Source organism: Ixodes scapularis, unplaced genomic scaffold, assembly GCF_016920785.2.
Source record: "Ixodes scapularis isolate PalLabHiFi unplaced genomic scaffold, ASM1692078v2 PGA_scaffold11__112_contigs__length_91849675, whole genome shotgun sequence".
Taxonomy (NCBI): Eukaryota; Metazoa; Arthropoda; class Arachnida; order Ixodida; family Ixodidae; genus Ixodes; species Ixodes scapularis.
This window is the reverse complement of record NW_024609837.1, coordinates 61,415,463-61,426,426: the sequence shown is the minus strand read 5'-3', so window position 1 is coordinate 61,426,426 and position 10,964 is coordinate 61,415,463. Positions and strand designations below refer to the sequence as shown.

General features: G+C 43.8%; 1 long non-coding RNA gene across 1 annotated transcript; it reads left to right on the top strand.

The window, feature by feature from the left end:
- Positions 1 to 7,500, top strand: LOC121048068. Its single transcript, XR_005798781.2, has 3 exons — positions 1 to 20; positions 5,413 to 5,483; positions 6,632 to 7,500. It is a non-coding gene; the product is annotated as an uncharacterized LOC121048068 (long non-coding RNA).
- The last annotated feature ends 3,464 nt before the right edge of the window (positions 7,501 to 10,964 follow it).

Below are 10,964 nucleotides of genomic sequence, written 5' to 3'. Positions count from 1 at the left end.
GCCACAGGAAGCATAATCATGTAAGTCATCATTGTGTGCATGGGATAGTTCTTAACACATTAGATGAAATCCAATTGCTTGCATTTTAAAAAGTGGTAACTGAGAGGGGAGTAAAAGTACAGGAAATCTGGTCAATTGCAGACATAACGAAAACCTGAAACACCGGAAGGGAAAAGGACATGAAAAAGAGGACGACACACACAGAACGTCTCGAACACTGCTGAAGGTTTATTCTAAACCGACACCCTTTTACACCGGTACACCGAAGTCAACGCCAAGAACCCTCGCACCAAGTCACACCTCCAGACTGTCAGCAAGGGCAAACATAAGAAGAAATGCCCTCGATGCTTCCACATGTGCCAAAGTCAACAAACTGACAAAAAAGGAGAAACGTTTGTACTTGCTTGTCAATCACCATCATCGAGACACACAATTTCCAGCAGAACCAATACTAAGAGTTTCTTTTACTACGCATTTAAAGTGATCTCTCTCTCGGCTTATCACCGTGGTGGCCAGTCACCGTGGTGGACAATTGTTGCAAACTTGTAAATGTTCTACAGTTTCTGAACTTGGGGACTGCAGGAGAGCACACTTTTTGGTGCTCCATGATTTTCTCATTAACATAACATCCAGTTTTACCTATGTATCAGAACTTATATGCCAAAGGAATATTATAAGCATCACCTTCTTGACATTCACAGGTAAGATTCCTATGCGTTTACCCGCAACCTTTTCTACCTCCTGTGAAAGGAGTCAACCTACTTAATCTGAAGTCTTCAGAAGCACATTATCATGGCCGCTCTTGTCGTCATCTGAGGCCGCCTTGTCTTCAAGAGCAATGTGAGACTAACTTTGGGAGACAAATTCGAGGTCTTCAGCATCGCTGCTGTCTGAACTGCTGCAAGAAACTGTTCTTTTACATCACCGCCACCAGCATTCCTTATGCATGCCACCATTTTTAAATTACCGTTTTGAGGCTAAACATATTGCAAAGGCGCAAAACACTTTTTTTTTTCTTTTCTGGACTTCTACCTAGTAATGCAAAACTATCAATAGTACTATCGATAGTCGCCAGAAATCTGACTATCGAAAGTAAAAAAACTATCGATAGTAGACTATCGATAGTGGACTATCGAAAAACTATCGATAGTACTACCAATAGTCGACTATCGATGGTACTGTCGACGACTTACTATCAATAGTTTTGCGACACTAGTAGTTTGCGTCGCTCCCTCTTTTTATCGCTTTATTTATTTATTTATTTATTTATTTATTTTCAAATGGGACACCCACTAGCCCAGGCACTTACCATCCCAACTTTCGTTCAGCTTTCAGTGATGCGGAAGACGGGAGTTTGGGCGTTTGGGCGAGGACAGGAGAAGGGGAGGCGAGCGGTAGGGCGAGGGTAAGACGGGCCGGGGAGGATGAAGCGGACGGAACGCTGGAGAAGAGATGGGGAAATCTCCTTCTCTCTTTAGCGTTCCGTCTGCTTCTCCTCCCTGGCCCGTCTAACCCTCGCCCTACCTTCTTGAGTTGTAACGGACTATAGTGATGCAAAACTGTTGATAGTCGACTATCGGAAAACTATCGTTAATCGTCTATCGGAAAACTATCGATAGTCGACTATCATAAACCTATCGATGTTACTGTCGACGATTTACTATCAATAGCTTTGCGACACCAGTAGTATGCGTCGCTCCCTCTTCTCTTTTTATTGCTTTATTTATTTTTATTTTTTTTCAAGTGGGACACCAACTAGCCCAGGCACTTACCATCCCAGCTTTCGTTCAGCTTTCAGTGATGAGAAAGACGTGAGTTTGGGGGTTTGGGCGAGGGCAGGAGAAGTGGAGGCGAGCGGTAGAGGGGCCGGGGAGGAGGAAGCAGACGGAACGCTGGAGAAGAGATGGGGAAACCTCCCTCTCTCTTTGGCGTTCCGTCTGCTTTCCCCTCCCCAGCCCATCTTACCCTCGCCCTACCTTCTTGAGTTGTAACGGACTATAGTGGTGAAAAACTGTCGATAGTATTGTTAGTCGCCAATATAGTAAAAAAACTATCGATAGTATGATCGATAGTCGACTATTGGAAAACTATCTATCGATGGTCGACTATCAATAGTTCTCAGACACTCGATAGTTTTGGAAACACTATCGATAGTCAATTTATCGATAGTTTTGCATCACTACTTCTACCGCCTCCTTGTGTTAAAAATAGAAACCGAAACCAATTTTTCACTGTAACTTGTCTTTGGCACAGAGAGCGGCACAGCATGAGGGTGGACAAGTGTGACTTGTCATTGGTGATATTTGTGCAAACTCTATCGACGAGCACAGCTCGGACCTGGGGGTTAAATGGTTAAAGTACACCGATGTAATTTAGCACACAGGTGGAATAAAAATGAGACGTTGCCTGTCCCTTTTTTTCTATCTCCTAATTTTTTTTTTCTTTTTTGAATACAGTCCCAGGTTTCAACCACCAGCTCGCCTGCACTTTAACCATTTCTTTTCAATAACATGGGCCATTTTTAGTTATATTATTGAGCAGAGCTCACCTTAGTAAAAAAAAAAAGAAGAAAAAAAAATTACATTTTAGGCCACTGTCTATCTTGGCAAAGGGAAGCAGATAATACATAAACCAAGTTTACTTGCATCCTGTTCCGTTCGTTTTTCAGTCGTAATAAACGCCACGGTGGCCCAAAATGCCGTTGATGATATGGCGCAAAAAAAGGAGCGGGAATTTACCCATAAAAAGTGTTGTTTCCTTAAAGGGGCACTGAAGCGATCTTTGGAAACGGCCGTTTTTGATCTTACATTGTTTAAAAGGTGTTCAATTCCTCATACACAAAGTCCCATATTACAAAACTGCCTATTCATCTCAGGACAATAGAAAAACATGTGGGCTCTTTTTTCTTGCAGACTACATTGTGTGGCCCAACGATGGCCCAATGATAGCCCAAGAATACGCGCAGATTCCAAATGATTTCATTCTAACTCGTTTCGAAGAGAGTCTGATGGGTACACATTCAGATAAGACTCCTCTTGTTCAGTGTGGGCGAAGTCATTGCTTGCAGCTCGCCGGCAAGCGCCCTTTGTCGACCACTTCACTCGGAAGAAAATTCTTCTCAAAAAGGGCGTGTCGCAATCTTTGAACATCCTTTTGACGAGTAAATAAGCTACGCATGATTGCGATTTCGGGTTTGTTGAGATGCTTAGAGCGTCTAGATTGAATTGTCGCCACAAAAGGACAATCTCAGAATCGACTTCAGTGCCCCTATAATTGAGGGGGCTCGTACTTCTAAATAATTAATGCGCCATCTAGATCACTTCTGTTGTAAATCGTAGCACGATAGGTCAAGATAGCAATTTATGCAGTTCCTTCAAAGGGTTATTCCGCATTCATACTCGTGCTGCAGTTTTACACATCAAGAGACTTGTATGACTGAATCATGCCAGCCGTAAACTAGCTCGTTGAAATCGCCACATAAAAGGTGACATGAGCCATCGACTTTAGTGGCACCAACTTTCTGTTGGAGCACCAATTAGGATTGTCGAAAGCAACGCAGTCTGCTTGTACAACGCCGTCAACGCAGTTTGTCTGTACCGCTGACGTTCAAGGTCTGGTAGCTGGCCCAAATTGTCAAGCATCACATACGAGGTTCATTGGCACCAAATGTCACAACAAAAGTTCACGCACGTTATGCAGCCTCACCAACAAGCGTACACCACATACTGCAACGGCAAAAACACAGAGCTCGGCCGCTTCTGCCCACATACCCTCTGCGTATGTGTGGGTAAAGCGCCGTGTTGGTAAACTGCACGTTGGTGTATACACTCCACCAATTTGTAATTTATGTGCTGAAGATTTCTACAGAACTTAAGGGGGGGACACTGGCTAGAGATTGAACTTCTGAACTATTCAAGTGATCAGAATGAAATTCGCAGAGGAGATTCAACATCAGGTGTAGGTGTACTGTGCAAACGTTCAGCTCTCTAGGACAAATTTACATACCTGCATGAGGTGATGTGTCATTCTTCATTAAGAAATCTATGATATGTAGGGTTGTTCGTTTTCGGGTTTTGTATTTTTTAAAATTCGTTGTGGTGACAATCGGGTGCTAATTTTCAAGCTGATAATCGGGGAGAAATCGGGTTTTTTGGGGACACATTTCGAAATTCTGGTTTTTTCGGGTTAAATTTACAAATGTAATCAAATTTTTTTTTTTTTTTTTGTGGAGAGTTTTACAAGCTTTTTAACGCCAACGCGTTAAAATTAGGGGTCTGTTTCAAGCTTGTAATCGGGGGGACATTAAGGTTTTCCAGCTCCGATTGCCGTCGGTCGCTTCAATGGAAGCATTGCCCATGGAATCCTCCTTTCCCTCAGGTGTCAACAAAACCTCGACCGTTGTGAGGCGGAACACAAGGATTCCTACTTGAAAATGCTCACTTTTTTCATTAAAACGGCTTCACGCATGAAGGCCGACTGTCCCTGCCACCATTTCCGCACCGCCGCTGTCCCCACTCCTCGGGTGCTCTGTTCGTACGTGAGAGGGCGAGCGGCAGGCTGCAGTTGCAAATAAATGAACCCACAATTACGTTTCTGCAGAGAAGAAATGGGGGTCACAAAAAATCATTTACGTAGAGGCGGAGAGGCGCATTCACGCACTCTATCGAAGCAGGCACATTTGAAATTAAAGAACTAAAACAAGAACATCTGGAGCAGACTTAATTTTTAGAAACAATCTAAGGGTACATGTTACTTGGAAAGTTTAAGAATGTTAATTTGTCACAAGACACTTTTTGTTCCAAAAAATGCTAAACAGGCCTGCTCGATTGATTGGCTGCGAAATTTGGGAGCTGTGCCTTAAGAAATAATTTTCTTTGTTTCTAAAAAGTATTAGTCTTCTCCTAATGTTATTGTTTTAGTTATTTAATTTCAACGATGCCTGCTGCAATAGTGCGCATGAATGCAACTGTCCACCGTTATGTAAGTACAATTTTTTATGCGTCCAGATTTTTTTTTCTGGTGAAAAATATGCACTTTTATTTATACCGAACATTAGGCAAGCAGATCTAAAAATGTCAGTTGACTTTAAAATGTTGACAGCCACCTTTTCGTCAGTCCTATCTGAAATCATCCAAAATTGCCCCAAACTGCACCAAAATATCCCCAGAATTTTTTTTTAATTTCTTTTTTCTATATAGCAGTTTCTGCAGCGACACATGCTCTGCTAATTTTCACAGATCCAATATTTTTTTTTTTGTCCCCATAGGTTGTTTTAAAATGTAGAGTTTTCTGCTCTTAAGCTGCTCCAAAATGTACATGTTCTGCTCCTGAGCAGCTCCAAAAAATGTTACAGAATTTGTTTTAACTGTCCCACCCAGTCTTGGCCAGTAGCTATACTCCGTTTACCTTCAGGTGGACCGCAGCGGACGCTACGAGCCAGCACAACCGATTCTCCCGCTGAGAGAGTGTTGGGTGACCTTCGGGTGTGGTACGGCAATGCGCAATGTCACGTGACACTCTGGCCGGGCGCGATCAGCTGGGATGGCTTCTTGCGTCAGCCGCGGTCCATCTTATTGCGAAATAGAGTAAAGTTACTATTAATGCATTACCGGACAGTTGTTACTTTTCCCAATAGCTTTGAACTGTAGCGCGTTACTCTTTATTAGCGGTAATTTGTAACTGTAACACTTACTTTTCTATTTGGTAACTGTAACTTTTAAAGCAATGAATGTTCTTTAAAGGCGAGTTCCATGTTCTTCAAATCCGAAAGGGGGGGTTTGCTGTTCACTTATTTTTCTCACAAATTTTATGTTATTCATTGTCTATTTTTGCTGTTGGTCGGAATGCGTGTAGGGTTTCTCAGGGCTTTATGTCGAAGGAGTGACTGCATATCTATGGCGTTTCTAGAAGACCCATTTAGTGCTAAATAGCACATGTAGAAACACTTTCTAAACGAGGAAGCAGCATTGCAAAGTTAGTGTTCAAGGGAACACAACATAAAGATGTCAAAACAGGTCCTTTGCCGTAAAACCAGTGTTTTTCTTGTTCAAAGAAAATCTCGATTTCTTCTTTATTTAACCGATTTTGAGAAACACTTTTTAAGGGTTACTTCTCAGTGTTTATCGTCGTACTGAAAACATGGAACTCTACCTATAGTACATTGCTTTGAAAGAACCTTTTCACCCACTCAAGGGTATTGCTGTTTTGGTGCCTGCCACCTGAGCCTTTTTTCTTCCTTAACATTCATCATAAGTTAATTCTCCTAACTCTCAAAGAGGTAAGCACCTTCAATCAGTCGAAAATACCAAAGTATGACAGTTGAGCAGCAGGTAAAGAGTGATGAACATTGCTCAGTTTTCAGGGGCAAAATCTAAACATTTTTATTAGGTTTTCATTTGGCTGCCTTTGCAACTAAAAGCTTTTCAACCTTACCGTGATCTTGTGTTAAACAATGAAGCTATTTGTGCTGGACTGGACCCAGTGAAGTATACGTGATTGAATAGAGCTGGAACCGTTGGAACGGTAAGGTCAAAGTTCTGCGTAATTCACCTCACTGGCCATTGTAAGAAAATGTAGCACCCGCTGGTAGATTCTGTGACCTTTTACTTCAGCAATTATTGATTACGTGCAGATACCTGGACCTCGAGACTGGTGACCTTAAAGATGTCAGCAAGGATACACGGTGATTTCTTCACCACGGGGCTGTGCAATTTACTGGCATGGATCTAGTGTCTCACCTCGGAGATCTCCATGGCGTGTGAAAAGTGCCAAGGCTGGTGGGGCAAGAAGTTTATTGGAAGGCTTTGTCATGCCACGGTGATGAACATTCATGACAGGCCCTTCTGCCGAACCAGCTACGCAATAGAGGCAAGCCTGCTATGCCACTGGGACATGGATGCAGTGCACTAGTCTACGTGTGGCACTGTGGACTCCTGGGGACCAGGCCAGGAGATGGACGTGCAATATTTATATTCCGCGTATATTTAGTCAACCAATTTTACTGTTGACATTGACTGTTGACAAGTGGGACATTCTGTTCGTGTGGCAAAAGATATGCCGGGTGTGTGGTGGGGTCCCACAAAAAATAGCTATGTTCTGTCTGGAGCAATGTTCATAGAGACATGGCAAGTTGTGTCAGTGATGGTCGCAGTTTGGGACATGTTTTGGGTGGCTGCGTGATGGGGTGCTGTGATCGTTGCTGGACAACTGTTTCATTGAGTCACTGTGGCAGTGTTTTCACTAGCTTGGGAGGCAGCATGGTAATGCATAAACACAGTGACAGATTTTACTTCGAACTAAAAATGGTGTACAAGAATAAAACAACTTGCTGCCTCATCGAGGCATGTCTTCAAATGTGAACTAATATGTTGTCTTTTCAGTACCACCTTTTCCATTTTGTTTCATTGAAACCTCGCAGTGAGAGTGACTGAGATAATACAGTCATGTCTTGGCATTATGAATGCCTCCGAGTTTTCTATAATGAATCAAGATCAGAGACAATTCTTGGTTATGAAGTGCAAAAGAAAACAAAAAAACACCCGTTTGTTTAGCCCAAAAAATTGGGATGAAAGTTTGAATTAACACTTTTGAGCCTCTTTGTGTCCAGAAGGCAGAACACGTCAGGCTGGCTTTTGCATTGCTCATCCATATGTCAGATTCTTTTAAAATTTCGTGCATCGTCGGTTTACCGACATCAATGCCAAGGTTCTGGCTCTGCACTCCCGTATATTGCAAAAGTTCTGAGGATGTCTCGCTCTTGAATTTGCAGCCCCCCCCCCCTTTTTTTTCAGCAGGGCTCGTTTCCCCAGTATCTTGTCCATCAGCAAACAAATGATGACAGCTGCCACCATCTATGAGCGACGGCGGCAACCAGCCAACTGGTTTGCCAACTGTCTGGTTGCCACCATCCTTCATAGATGGCGCAGCCTTTCCACCTTGCCGACTTGCAGCCGGCCATTACTTCATTCCCACCATAGTACAGCTTCACTGGTCTTCCTTCCTCACCAAAATGGAAAGGCGGAAAGTTTTTCTTTCTTTTTTTAGAACGCAGGCCTCGGGCGCCCGTTTCCGAATTGGTCGACGTCGCCATTACCGCGCGTTGCATTATGGGACGTTTCCCTCCATAACGTTGCGAGGGTAAAATTTTCCCGCTAAATTTACCGGGGAAATTTTCGGTTAATTGAGCCGGAAATCTAGCAAAAATTTACCGCTAATTAGGAGGGAAAAATGCTTTCCTCCACCTCCTCGAGAGCTGCGCTCGAATTCAGCATTACAGAAAATTGTAAACATTTTCTTTTTTTGTAGTAGCACAAAACGTTTTATTTACTTTTCTTTTCACAATTGCGGGATCTCCAACCGCTTCAGTCTCTCGCCTGCTGTTGTCTTGTTTGTGTTGTAACCGACTAGGGAAACATCTGGCCTTGCCTTTTCTGCAGTCAGGGCACAAAGGATAGGTAAATGTAATTCCTCACGCATGTACTTCATGACCTAAGGCAACAGACACAAAGGTGCAAGCACCTATTTGGCATAAAGTCTGCAATAACCCCACCACCTTTAAGGGCACAGGTCTCATCTCAAGACTGGCAACCAATAACCAGGCTTGGACCGCGACGGTTTGGTTTCAATTGTACCCTTTCTTGCATTACGGGACTTATTTTTGAGAATGTATAGAAAATAACAAGACAAAAACATGTATTTTCCCCGTTTGTCTCCAAAGCAGCTGTCCATAGTCCAGACTGTGGGGAGGCAGAATAGCATAGCGACCGATCCCCAAAAATTTCGTCCATATTCTGGGGTATCCACATTAACCAGACATGACTCTAAAAACATATTGTCGTAAATGTGTGCAACAATTGTTGCATTTTCCTAGCTTTGTCCACATTGCTCTGTATGTATTTGCATTCCTCTTAAATCGGAATCCCTTTTAGTCGATTTGATACATTGCTCATACTTATGAATATATTGGCAGCAATTTGAACGCTGCACTGTTAGTACCACACCCGAGCAAAGGCCTCGCCCTGCTACATTTCAACAGAATCTGAGGAATTTGTGCCAACGCTGTGCCAAAAGTCCTTTCCCAAAGGTTCTGCCCTGCTACAGTGACGGATCATCCTTGTAGACTTGTGCAAAGTTAGGAAAGCATTGATTATCATTTTGAGTGACATACTACTCACTTCTATGTTTGTATCAAACACTGGCACTGCTTCAAAGCTTTGCAATATTTTTAATTGTTTGATATATTTCTCAGGGGCTAGTTAGCTTAGTGGAGTGTACTTCTCACCGAGCACTGTGTACAAGTGCCACTCACACAGGGGACATGCATGGCTGTGAGTTGAGCTTTGCCCTCCTTCAGAGCAGGGTAGTGCGGGCAGGCAAACTACCAAAATAGTTATCTTCTTCAAATGCTTGGCTTGCAGAGGTAGCCGATGCGAGTTGAGAATGAGCTAAAAGGTTGCGAGGGAATACTTTGTAGGATGGCGGCTTCCGTGATATACAGAGCCACTCCACATACGACGGCGTAACATACAATCGTCACACCCACCATATGTGCCTTCACGCTGTAGCGTTTGCGCATTGCTGGATGCATCCAGCTTCACCGCTTTGCATTGGTACGCTTAAGAGAAGCTTCGCTGGTTTGCCTACTACCATAGCCTCCTCTATACTCGCAAAGCCTGGCAGTTCGACAACGGAGCCATAGAGTGTATGGTCACAGATTTAGAGCACGAGGATCTGGTAGCAGAGAAAATTTGTCGGGGAATCTGGTATTCAGCGCACAGTTTCTGCAGCGGCAAGGACCCGAAACATGGTTTTCAAACCGGACGAGAAAAGAAGCGGTAATGCGAGGAGTACGAGCGGACATTCCTTGTAATCTTGATAGTAAGCGATTCCATAGGCTTCGTATAATTCCCGCTCAAACTTCAGGTAAGTACCATTCGTCAGAACTGGTAATTTCATCGCTCGGGAGGTGCGGTTCGACATCTCCCCGCAGCGGGGAGATGTCGAATCAGGGCGCAGCGACCGCAGCAACGCTTGTGTTCGCTCTCGGGGTTAATAGAGGTTGAAGTCGTTTCGCATCACTGGTCAGACAGACAGGATGCCAGGGAAGGGACTGCGGTTAATCCTTGATGGAACATTTTTTGAACCCATTGAAGACTCTTCGTCCGGAACCACTACCTTCAGGGCTAAGTGCAAAGCCTGCGGGAAAGTAATTTCGGAACAAAAGAGCCTCTACTTCAAACTTAAAGCCTGATCTCAGTTGGTAACTCAAAGAAATTTTAAATAATGTACTGCATCATAAGTCTTTATATTTCATGTCCTCCCTAAAATGTATTCCTGTAATTGTATTTCCAGACTTTCTGCCCCTTTTTAAAATGTATTTCCGATAGGTATCGCGATACACTTTCACAGATATGTTTCAGTGTCAGTATTTTAGCAACTATTTTCATATATCCGCATTATCTGTATTTCCTAATACATTTTTGAATATGTCTGCCCAAACCTGCAACGCAATGCAGCTGTAAGGCGACATATTTTTACGTTTAGAAATTAGAGGAATGGAATGGAACAATTCAGCCATTCCAGGAGCGGGAATGGGCCCAGTGTCGGGTCCATATCACATGAGCGAATGACATTTTAGCGAACAGCGACAGTTGAGCGAATGGACGTTTTAGCGAATAACGGGGGCGCGCGTTAACCCGTTCGCCGCGCTGCGCTTTACGCCGCTTCGCGGCGACAGCCTGCGGCGGCTCATTAGAAAAATGTGAACCCATTTGGCCCACCCGAAAACGCCGCTTCGCGGCGTCCGACTATTCGCTAAAGTGTCATTCGGTGAAACGTGGGCGTTCGCTAAAACGTCATTCGATCAAATGAGTGCCTCCCGAATGGGGGTCACCCACTCCGCAACACTGGTACGCACCGGGAATCTAGCACCGGTATTTACGTGTCGGGACGCTTAGACGCCTGTC